General features: G+C 45.8%; 1 protein-coding gene across 1 annotated transcript in view; it reads left to right on the top strand.

The window, feature by feature from the left end:
• The first annotated feature begins 1854 nt into the window (after nt 1-1854).
• The window catches only part of Frmd4b (FERM domain containing 4B), a 310928-nt gene continuing 301270 nt past the window's right edge, over nt 1855-11512 (top strand). The window contains exon 1 of the mRNA XM_074044207.1: nt 1855-2256. The gene's annotated coding sequence lies outside the window, so the exon portion shown is untranslated. The remainder of the gene's footprint in view (nt 2257-11512) is intronic.

Below are 11512 nucleotides of genomic sequence, written 5' to 3'. Positions count from 1 at the left end.
TCTAGATTTGGGTTTTTTTTTTTTCCCCAGACATATACTAAACACTGCTTGGATGCATAGCCTTGTGCTAAAGCACCTGCATTGCTTCATTTTCCTTACACTCTTTGTACTGTTCTCTTGGGACTGTGTTACATGGACTTGTTTTCTCTCCAAAGAAAGTGTGTGCATTCGTGAGGGCCAAGCAAGGCATTACTGTTTGCACTGCTCCCTTCCCTGGAGTTTTATGCCATTGTACAAATTAACTATCATGCTGCCAGACCTGGTTTTAAAGATAGGCACTCTTCTTTCCAGCCATGTACTCTCAGGCAGTTCAACTGTCCTATCTGAGGCCCATGATCCTCCTTGGGAAAACTGGATCCATTAACTCAACTCACACTGAATGAGCCATGGCTAGGTGCCAGATGCTGAAAAGGGCAAATGTAGACCCTGGCTGCATGGGGCTTCCTTTTCTGCCAGGAGAGATAAATGAAATGACACCAAGTCAAGTGAGTACATACCTCAGGCCTGCTCAGGTGGCTGGGGGGAGGGGATGTAATTAGCACTCAACAAGTGTTAGCTGTTCACTCAATAGTTCCTGTTTAATTGAGAGCAAACAATCCATTCAACACCAGAAGAAAATTAAACCTCACAGCAAACACATATAATAATATACATCATGTCACCTCAAGCCTTCAGCGCCTCAGATCTTGCTTTCTACCTGCTTGTTAAGTGAGTAACAGTTATAACAGAACCAGCAAAATCAAAGTACACCCTCCCCCCAACCTTTTTTGTAGGCAGGTGGTCAGTTAAAAAAAAAAAGGAAAACGTGGGAAGTGGAGGAGGAGAAGAAGGAAGAAGAGAAAGAAGAAGAAGGAAGAGGAGGAAGAAGGGAGAGGGGAAGAAAAAAGAGGAAGAGCCCAAACCAGAATTACAGAAAGGTCTCTTTAAAATATTGGCATTGGATAAACAACTAAATGTTCAACAAAATGCAAAGCTATATATTTGTGTAGTCACAAGATAATTACTCTGTTTTTAATAATGGATTTAGTTTGGAATATGAATTAATTCAGAGTGTGTGAAGAGTGAGATCTGGGAAAGGATACAGGCATTTAAAGTGCTTTGGGACATGCTTCCACCCAGCCCTGTCGCTGTACCTCTGGCGCTCTTCTTGTCAACTGATTTAGAGGGAATTTTTAAACACTTGGAAGGAGATGCTCCATGCATGGTCCTTCTGCCCTTCTTTCACTCATTGACTACATCACGCTCGGCGTCAGATGAAATTGGAATCTGTTGCTTATCAGCTATTTTAACTTAACGCCTCTGAGCCTGCGACTTTCATTTAAAGAAAGCACAATACAATGGTTCACAATTAGAATGAAGAAATAGATACCTGGTATGGGATGGATGGGATAGTCTCAGTCTCTCTCTCTCTCTCTCTCTCTCTCTCTCTCTCTCTCTCTCTCTCAGATGATTTGCGGGAATCTCTGATCAAGTCCAGCCCCACTGGGGTCCCTGGGGACACTGCTCCTCCCTCAGCCTCGGGTGTCTCACTCCCTTTATTCTGTGGTCTTGGGAGGCGGAATCCAGTTCCTCCTGGGGAGGCGCGAGCCTGCGACCCCCTTTTTCTCCTAGTCCCGGGCTGGCAGCGGCCCCTGGGCGCAGCGCCTTTCTCTGCGGGGGAAGCGGAGCCCAGCCGTGGACGCGCGCCGCGGGGGCCTAGGGCGCCCCCTCCCTCCTTCGCTCCCCTCCCTTCCCCCTCCCCTCCTCCCCGCCCGGTACAATGACTGGGCCGGAACAGCGCATCAGCAGAGTCTCATTGGCAGCGGCCGCCCCAGCCCCCGGAGAGGCGGCGGGAGGGGGCAGCTGGGGAGAAAGGAGCGGAGAGCCGGGGCTGACAGCGACAGAAGGCTGGCCGGACACCGAAGGACCGAAGGACGCGAGGAGCGCGGCCCGGGGCACCGCTGGAAGTGCGGATCCCAGAGAGGACGCGCGGCGAGCGCAGCCCCGGGCCAGGGGATGCTGCGGGCGCTGGCCGCCCAGCGATCCGGGGAGTCGGGCAGCGAGGCTCACGTGCTGAGCCCGAGCCGGGGCAGGGAGGACGAGGAAGAGGAGGAGAAGCAGGAGGAGGACGAAGGCAGCCACCCGGGAAAGCGCAGCGCAGAACGGAGTTGCAGGACCCGCGCAGAGCCAGGTCCCTCGGTCCCGCGCGGTGCGCAGCCCAGACAATAAAGTAGCCGCCGACAGCCCCGCGCGCGGAGGGAGGAGGCTGCAGAGCAGGTAGGTGGGCCACTGCCCCGAGTCCCCGGAGCGCACAGCCCGGCTGCGGCCACCAAATGCGGCCACAGCAGGAGCACCCGGCGCGCCCCCGGGCGTCGCGCGCAGGTTTGGAGACCCCCAGCAGAGGTGCGGTTCCCCCAGCTCCAGCCAGCGGGAAGCCCCGCCCCGAGGCTCCAGGGGCTGGCTGCAGCCTCGGCTAGAGTCCCCCGGGCACTTGGCACGGCGCTTTGGTCGCTCTGGTGGTATGGAGACGGGAAGTTTGGTGGTTTCGAGGCGTTGGCGCTGGTGGTGTCTGCAAACGCGCCGCCTGGGACCATGTGCTTTGGTTGCCGCGCGTTCGTGGGAGGTAGGGAGAGGAACTGATGAATCCCAGATCCGCGGCCCAGAGACACTTTCCTAAGGCAGAGGAAAAAAAAGAAAAAAAAAAGGTGGTGGGGTGGGAGATCCCTTGCGTTAGCAGGTTTGACCTGGCTGCCCTTTTAAAATAGGCAAGTCAGGTCCTAGCCACTCCTGGGTGGGAGAGGTTGTGTGCCTGGGGACCGCTCCCTCTCTAACGTTCCGGAGATTTCACTTTTCATTTTCATCTGGGGAGGGGAAAATAAAGGTGACAATTAGCTCCTATTTTGAGAAGTGCCATTTCGTGGGGACGAGAGGACAAACTCTTTTCTTTGGATGTCCTGTGATGTAAAGATACTGCTGAAGAGCGCTAGCTCTTGTTCACAAAAGGGAGAGAGCATGGCTTAAATCTTCCCCGGGCCTGAGGAATCAGCCGCAAGAGGAGGTCTCTCTTCTCTCCTTTGTGTGGCCGCTTCCCTCCAGATGTGAGAGGGTTGGGCTGTGCGCTTCTGGGTGGGGTAAAAATCATCCCGAACATTCTTGTGATCTGCCAGGACTTGTAAACATACCAGAGCCAACTCCTCTGAACTTTTGCGGGACTGACTTGATCTGTTTGGTACCGAGACTGGTTGTGTCTGGAAGGTAGCCCCGTGGGGAAGAAGACTGTCCGTCTGTAGTGCTGACGGCAGCTGTCTCTCAGGAAAACTGGTTGATCCTTCAGGATGAACTCGTGTTTGCCCCAGAAACTTACCAGGCAATTGGGTGGATGCGTTTAAGATTATGGGGTGATCCTGTCCGAACGGGGATGGATCTGTGGAGTTTCCAAATGAAGTGTCTGCAGGGGAAGAAAAACACCTTGGCCTTAGGTAACCTCCTCGAGCTGCGCTTTCATCTGTGGTACACATGAATGTGCATAGAGAACTTACTGTGCGTCAGACATCCTGGTAGACACTTTGGGGGCATCATTAATAAACCAAGCCCTAGAGGGAGGTTCAGGAACTTGCCATAAGTGTCACTAGAAATCCGTGGTTTATATAGGGTCTAATTTCAGATGCCAGCATCTTCACCAGGGCAGCGCCTCTAAAAGGGACATCAGTGATGTGGTGCTATTGTGACGAAATGAAACAGCACTAACTACCTGGTATGTTTTGCATATTTTTAAAAATAATTTTGTGTTTAAGAGAGACTGGAATCAGACATGGCAAGCAATCTATATATTTTTGTCTCTAAACTAAATGTCACAAAATAGGTAGGAGGTGTATTGATGATGGTTTTTCTTTTCTGTATGTCTGAAATTTTTCTAATAAACAATAACGCACACAAGGCTTTGGAATAGTGCACACGTTTCCTAGAGGAGGCAAGAAGGACTCAGGCACTTCTAGGCATTTATTGAACAGGAAAGGTTTGTCATTTCTTTGTGACATTTTGTACATATTAAATACTTTATTTGCTTAAAGCTGTGCAGGTGGGGTTTGTTTGAACAATACAATGAAAGAAGAATGAAGAGATCTACCGAAAACATTATCCTAATAAGATTTGATGTTCATCATGCCTGGGACAGTACTCAGAAGATAACTCTCCTGGGCATGCAAATGCTTGTCTTCACCTTCACTCTTGTTTTCAAATTCATGTTTCCATCTTAGCAGCAGAAAAGCTAATGGGTTTCTCCAGCAGGCAGCTACTTGAGCCAGCAATCTAGAAAAGCATGGGAGGAGTTAACTTCCCGGCCACTCCAGCCTGTGAAAAGAGCTGAAGTGTTCTTAGTCATGTTCACTATCCCATCCCTGTTCCCAGCAAGCCCCAGAACCCCACTTCTCCACTCCATGCCACAGATTTAATGAAAGCTCTGAGAGGACAGAAAGAAAGTTTTGTCTAAATGACAATACAAATATGGTACATGGAATGGTTAAAAATACCCGGACTGTCTTACCCAGCCCGCAATAATTTTCTAGAATTTCAGTTATCTTATACACATAAATAAGGGCTTGGGGCTTTCTGTGGAAATGACTTTTTCTCTCTTTCTGTCTATCTCTTTCTTTTCCTCCCTCCCTCTCTGTCTCTCCACCCCTCCCCCTGTAGATCTGCCTCCGATCTTATCGTAAAGGTACTATTTTTACAGCAGTAGTTCACTGATAGGACTAACTTCAGCCTGTAGATAAATAGTGTAACTTAGGTTATCAACAGGACTTATGTGTGTTCTGTGTGTGTGTTTTTATTTTGCTTTAGAAAGGAGATATCTTTTTTTGTAATGATTTTATTTCTCGGTCATTAAGATTTTTTCTTCTCTTCTGGTTAACATAGGTCCTGGATATCAGAGAGAAGTGGTAGGAAAGCATTTTTCTATTGCTAGGTGTTTGATAAAAACCATCTAGGTAATTTAGGGGCCAAATCTATTTTCCTTAATAACCTGATTTATAGACATTATTGGGTCATTTTTTTTAATCTCATTCTTCCTGGAGAAATCAATTTTTAACCTAATCTCATAGTGTAGTGTTTTTTCAAAATGAAGGTCAGGAAATCCATTTAGTGGGTCACAAATCAATATTAAAAGAATATATAACAAGTCAGAAGATATTGTCATATGTTGGTACAAGCTCTGTACCGTATAGCAATTCTGACTGTATAGCAATTGCTATTTTCTATGATTCCAGGTTCAAGTCCAACAAAAATGAGTAAACTTCCTGCTGTTATTTGGATATGGTTTGAGCATGTCCCCTAGGCTTCCTATCTCCAGTGTGATGGTGTTGAAAGGTGGTGGGACCTTAAGAGAAATGGTCTAGAGTAAGGTGATTAGGTCCTAGGGGCATCACCCTTAGAAGGGATTAAGTAGTGTATAGGATCCTGGTTAGTTCCAGAGAGAGTAAGTTGTTATAAAAAGAGTAAGCCTGGTCCCTGAATCTCTCTAACTTCCTGTCTTGTCGTGTGATCTCTTCCGTATGAGCCACCATCATTGTTATGCCATCACAAAGTGGCTCTAACCAGAGGCCAAGCAGATTGAGTCACCTAATATTGGACATTCAGTCTCCCAAACTGATAATTAGAACTAAATACAGCTCTTTTATTTTTTAAGTATTCTGCCTTAGGTATTTTACTATAGCAACAGAAAATGGTCTAAGACACTCCCCTTCCCCAGTCATTGAATAAAAATTCTCCAAAGAGGGAGAGGGAGTAGCCTGATTTGCTTGACTGGAGGAAAACTGTACTAAGTGGCTTCTGCAGAGGTCAAGGGCTACGGTTCTGGAATAACCACCCAAACCATGTGGACTGAAGACCCCACAGGACGGGACTGTCCCATGAATACAGTTGCTGGGGAAAAGGGGAAAAGCATGCTGAGCAAGTCAGGAATAAACCTTCACTAGAGTGTGCAAGCGCCTCATGAAGACAGTGGGCTCCTGCTCGCTTTGATGTCCCGAACAATGAAAAAGGAGCTGAGTTGTATTCAGACAAATAGTTTATCATTATGATTTCTCGTGTGTGTGAAGAAAACCTTAGCTGTCACTTTTAACAGTCAATATCAAGACTTATGAGATCAAAATGCCAATCAAGTCAAACTGATAGTAGCTGCTTTACTTACCAGTGTTACTGAGGGGAAGAAAGACAGATGTATTGATTAATATCCCTCCCAACAGACTCCAAACATCTGCATTTATGTGCAGATCTTGGAAGGCATTTATTTAAATCAATTCATTGTTCTGGTGTAATAAAAGTAGTCACTTAAGTAGTTTCCTAGGGCAAATTAGTTGAAAAATACACCTGTGAAGGCCAAGGTGAATAAGCACTGTATTCTGCAGGTTTCAGCTATGAGGTGTTTATTTGGGTCTATGTTATTTTACCCTGGGGGCTGGGCCATTTTTGATTGTCCTCTGTCATTTCATGTACAATTAGTCAGTGGGACAGGAGTCCTAATTATATGTGGCTGTGATGATAATACTCAGTCACAGCACAGGTCCCCAAGAAGTGGGGTGATCAGTCTGACTGGTCAGGGTCAATCCTGGTTAATGTCTGAACCTCTAGTTTGGATGATAAATTATATGGTCACCCCACCTATCAAGGCTATTTTAGGGAGCAGTAATTAAGGATCTATTTAATAGGTAAAGAATTCCTTTCATCAAGAAAACCTAAATGATAATGTCGAAGGATGCATGTTTATGTGGCAAAAGTATCAACATATCGAAAGTAACCACAAAATGGTCAGGAGAGTATGGGGCTCTGGACCAGAGGTGATTCTTTCCCCAAGGGACATTTGTTAATGTCCAGAGAAATTGTTGGCTGTCACTGCTTGGGGAAGGATGTGTCTGGAATCTCCTGGGGCGAGGACAGGTGGCTGCAGAATGTCCTTCAGTGCACAGGACAGCCCCAGGCCAGAGAGCTATCCAGCCCCAAATGTCTACAATACTGAGAAGAAGAAGGCCTGAGAGGGCACCGGTCATTTGAAGGACAGGGAGGGAGAGTTTCAGGAGCTTCCAGGGCAACAAAGCAGTGCTACAAGGGTATTCGCTTTGAGCTGTATGTTTATATTCTGCTTGTCTTCTTTATTCATGCTATGCTTAACCATTTTAAAAATACAGATGTGCTCACTGTAACTAAAGAACCAAACTCCTGATGCCTGGGACAGTATTGTGGCGTTATAAAGGCTCAATAAATAACAGAACTTTTAGCACCAGTAGCAGCTCCTGGGCATCAAGTGACTCTGTGATCTCTGTGAGGTACCCTCATTCAACTCCACTTACATTCCTTAAGGTGGAGGCTTTTACTGCCTATAGTAGTCTATTTTCTGTTGCTATAACAAAATCCCCCAGGCTGGATCCTGTGTGAAGAAAAGAAGTTTATTTATCTCACTGTTCTGAAGATTCAAGAGCATGACACAGGCTCTGATGAGGGCCTCAATGCAGATGGCATTGTGGTAGCAGTACACAAGAGAGGGAGAGATTACACAGCCAAGGAGACTGACTGAGGTGGCCATTGCCCCAGATCACATAGTGTTTGTTGAGCTGGGAAAGTCCATGTGTAGAATACCATTCTATGGAGAGGCAAGAGGCGAGATAGATCCTTGTTAGGGACACTGGTTTTAGTTTCACATGACCTTATAGTACCACATGACCTATTCTCAACTCCAGCTATGCCACTTACTAAATGTGTGTTTTGAGCAAGTGACTTAAACTCAACTTCAGCCTCCATGAAGTGGGGGACAAGAGTTCCTACTTTATCAAGTTACTGTAAAGATTAAATAACAAAATGTAAATTGTTTCACACAGAGCTTGTTGCATCTGAAGTCTATAAATGCTAGCTGTTATTATCTGGGCTTCATAGAGACTGGGGAAAGAATCCTAGTTCTATTATTTGTTGAACACCAACTGTGTGCTGGATTGTAATGCAAGCGCTTTTCAGTTGTCATTATCTTACAAGTCCTGTAATGTCTATAATGTCCATTTATTTTTTATTGCTCTGTGTTACAGCTGAGGGAAACTGAGACTTAATGAAATGAATAGGTAATAGAGCCTTAATTTCAACCCTATGTCATTCTGATTCTGGAGCCTCCATTCTCATTTGTCATGTCACATTGTTTGACTTGGAAGGGAGCTAGGGCTGGTGATCAAACCCTAAAATGAGCTCCCAAAACGGATGTGACTTGGCAAGTTAGTAAGGAACAGTGCAGGACATGCCTCCCACTCTGTTTTGAGGACAAATGTGTCCATCCAGAAGGCAACTGCGCTGGTGTGAGGGGAAACAGATTAGGAACACAGGATCAGGGATCGAGGAAAGACTTTGTAATCCAGCTCCAAAATGTCTACAGCTGACTGTACAAAGTGGGATCGGTTCTCTTGAGTTAATTTTAGGTTATAAAGAAACATTTGAATGAGTATTTATTTTAATGTATACCAGAAAATAATTTCACTTAGACCTTCAAACCTTATAAAAGATAATATTCCTTTCTGGCTTGTTGAGAAGACGAGAGACTGGATTATTAATAGACGGGGTATCAGTTTATAGGATGAGACTAAGAAAGAAATAGTGTCAATATAAAGTCAGTCCAGGTGCTGGTGGCTCACACTTGGTGGCTGAGATTGGGAGGGTGGGTGTTGAAGTCCAGCCTAGGCAAAAAGTTCTTGAGACCCCATCTCAACCAACATCTGGGGGATGGGGAGGTGCTACATGAGATCCGAAGGATTACAGTCCCAGGCTAGCCTGGGCAAAAAAGTTAGTGAGACCCCCATCTCAGCAGGAAAAAGCTGGGCAATGGTGGCACATGCCTGTCACCCCAAGTGGGAAGCATAAAATAGAAGGATTGTGATCTAGGCAGGCCTGGACAAGAAGGGAGGACTCTATCTCCCAAATAACCAGAGCAAAGAGGGCTGGAGGCGTGGCTCGAATGGTAGAGTGTCTGCCTAGCAAGTCCTGGGCCCTGAGTTCAAACCCTAGTACTGTCAAAAAAGTATTAAGTAAAACATGGTCTCGATGGTTTTGAAAATATCAAAACCTGTGAAGGGAAGGAATGACCAAAGTCTGGATATACAGGAGGAGAGGAGTATTTTTCTTCACTCTGTGCACATGTATCACCTGAGGATCAGATCCTGACTCAGTAGATCGAGGGGGAAAGCCCGAGATTGCATTTCTAACAAGCTCTAGGTGATGCCAGACAGACTGGGGCCATGCTATTTGTGGCCAGGGATCAAAGGACCTGGGAGATTCTTGGACATGTGCTGGGTGGTGCTGAAGATACAAAGACATGTCAGGCACTTCACTGTCTCCCAGAAGTTTAATCTTCTTTGGAACAAGAAGATGTTATGAAACTGCTAGGTGAACTTCCCCATCCATCCACCAAGCGAGGAAGGGCCATCTTCCTGGGGATGCTGCCCTGGCATGGGAGGAGGAGGGGATGGATGGATGGCATGAGTAGGAGAAAGGACACAGAGATAGAGAAGACTGAAAAAAAAAAAAAAACCTTCAGTGGTCAAAGTGAAGATTCAGCAACCATCTGATCAACATGGGGAATCTGTGTGGAACACCAGATCAGAACAACACCCCTCTTCAAAGAACGAGCCCCATTGTCTGGGGATGACAGCCAGCATTTATTCAGCCCCTGTGAGACCATAAGTGCCAGGAGCTTGCCAAGTGCTTCCCACACACTATTCCATTCATCTGCACAAAGACCCGCAGTAACCCCTACTTCATAGTGGTGGAAACCCAGGCACGGGAGGTTCCTGACTTGTTCACACTCACACAGGTAGTGAGTGACAGACCTGGGGCTCAAACTCAGAGTGCAGTTTCTGAGTTTCCAGTACCAGCCTCAAGAGAGCTTGGCTTTCTCTCCAGAGACCATGGTGTACAGGAGATTCTAAGGACCTACTTTGCTTGAAGTTAGCATGTTGCTTCTACGACAGATCCTAAGCAAACCTGCAAACTTCTTAAGTAGTTTGTCCTTCATCATTTTTTATTTAAAAAAAAAACTATATTCCTTTCTGTTATGCTACAGAAACTATTACATTTCAGCATTGTGACCTAGGTGGGAAGTAAGTACAAAATTGCCTTCCAAATCATCACTAAATGTTTTGTTGCAATGAGACCCTTGGCTTTGGAAATCACCATGTAGCCCAGACAGATAGTTATTGGAAATAATTATGCCTCTGTCACAGCGTGGGGCCTGTCACAGCCCCTCCTGATTCAAAAGGTCTTTCTGGAAATACCAGCATCCATCTTCCAGCTGGTGCTTATAACGGCCGACAGCATCGGTGGGGGAGCCAGCAATGGATGAGGCCCAGGATTGTTTTCGGGCCTCCCTTGTTGCACCTGACTGAGCCCAGCCCATCAATTCAGTCATTGCAAGAGAGCAGAAGGGGCCATATGTGACCTGAATGCTAGGCTTCCACAGGCGCAAAGCCTGCACAGCTAGCTCTGGCCGGCTTCATGCCAGTTGAATGCTGGAGCAGAGTTCTGCCAGGTGAAGAGCTAGGGAGAAGGGGTGGCCTAGGGGGTGTAGCTCAGAGGTTGAGCACTTGCCTAGCATGTACAAGGCCCTGGGTTCAATTCTTAGCAACATACACACACACAATTCCTAGGAGAATCATGATTTCCCATCCTTCTTTGGCTGCAGACTGACAGGAGGCATGTCAATTAGTTCTCTTGATTTGTCAAATGGGAGGTGACTTAGATACTTGACCTCTAAATCTTGGAACCAGCAATGAGCACCCTGCACTTTATCTGCAGCAGGGTACTTTCCTAACTTTAACCTTTTTCCAGATCCCAGATAAAATGCACTAGAAAGGATTTCCTTAACAGTAGTATATCAGTGGAAAGTTTCACTGAAATTATTTGCTGTGCAGTAAAAATGGCATTTGGGATAACTTGTGGCATCAAATAACCTATAAGTATTTAGCTAAAGCTCAAGACAGGAGCATGTGACTTCTTTACATGAGGCCATCACCGATGACTTGATTGCATCCATTTAAATGTGCAAACTGAAAAGCGAGATCCTGATAAACTAATGAAAACCATGTGGCCCTAGACTGGGAACACAGATCCCTGTCCCAATGGAGCTGTAAGGCTTAAATTGAGGACATATCATGGTATTTGCTCCAAGGGTGTAAAATTAATTGAATTTGTATTTAGAAGAAGAGAAAAAGAAGGTGCTGTTTTATCTACCTTCACAGTCCCAGTCTAGCTGTTCTTTCATTGCCTAAAAAAAATGGGACATCAAGTTTACTGCAGGTCAAAAGTTTGATTCAAACAAGCAAAGAGTGAGCGAACATTTTGCAGTGATTCAGCTGCTTTGGACAGTTGAATCATCAGTGTTTCTCATTGCACTTGGTAGCATTGAGCTTAGTCACACTTGGAAAAGCATTCTGAAAACTACCGTTGCTCCTTTTTTAGCTCTCAGAGAAAGAGAAAAGCTGCGAAAATAATGATGATAAAGGATATTTAA

This window comes from Castor canadensis, chromosome 10, assembly GCF_047511655.1.
Source record: "Castor canadensis chromosome 10, mCasCan1.hap1v2, whole genome shotgun sequence".
NCBI classification, from domain to species: domain Eukaryota; kingdom Metazoa; phylum Chordata; class Mammalia; order Rodentia; family Castoridae; genus Castor; species Castor canadensis.
This window is presented reverse-complemented; position numbering and strand designations above follow the sequence as displayed.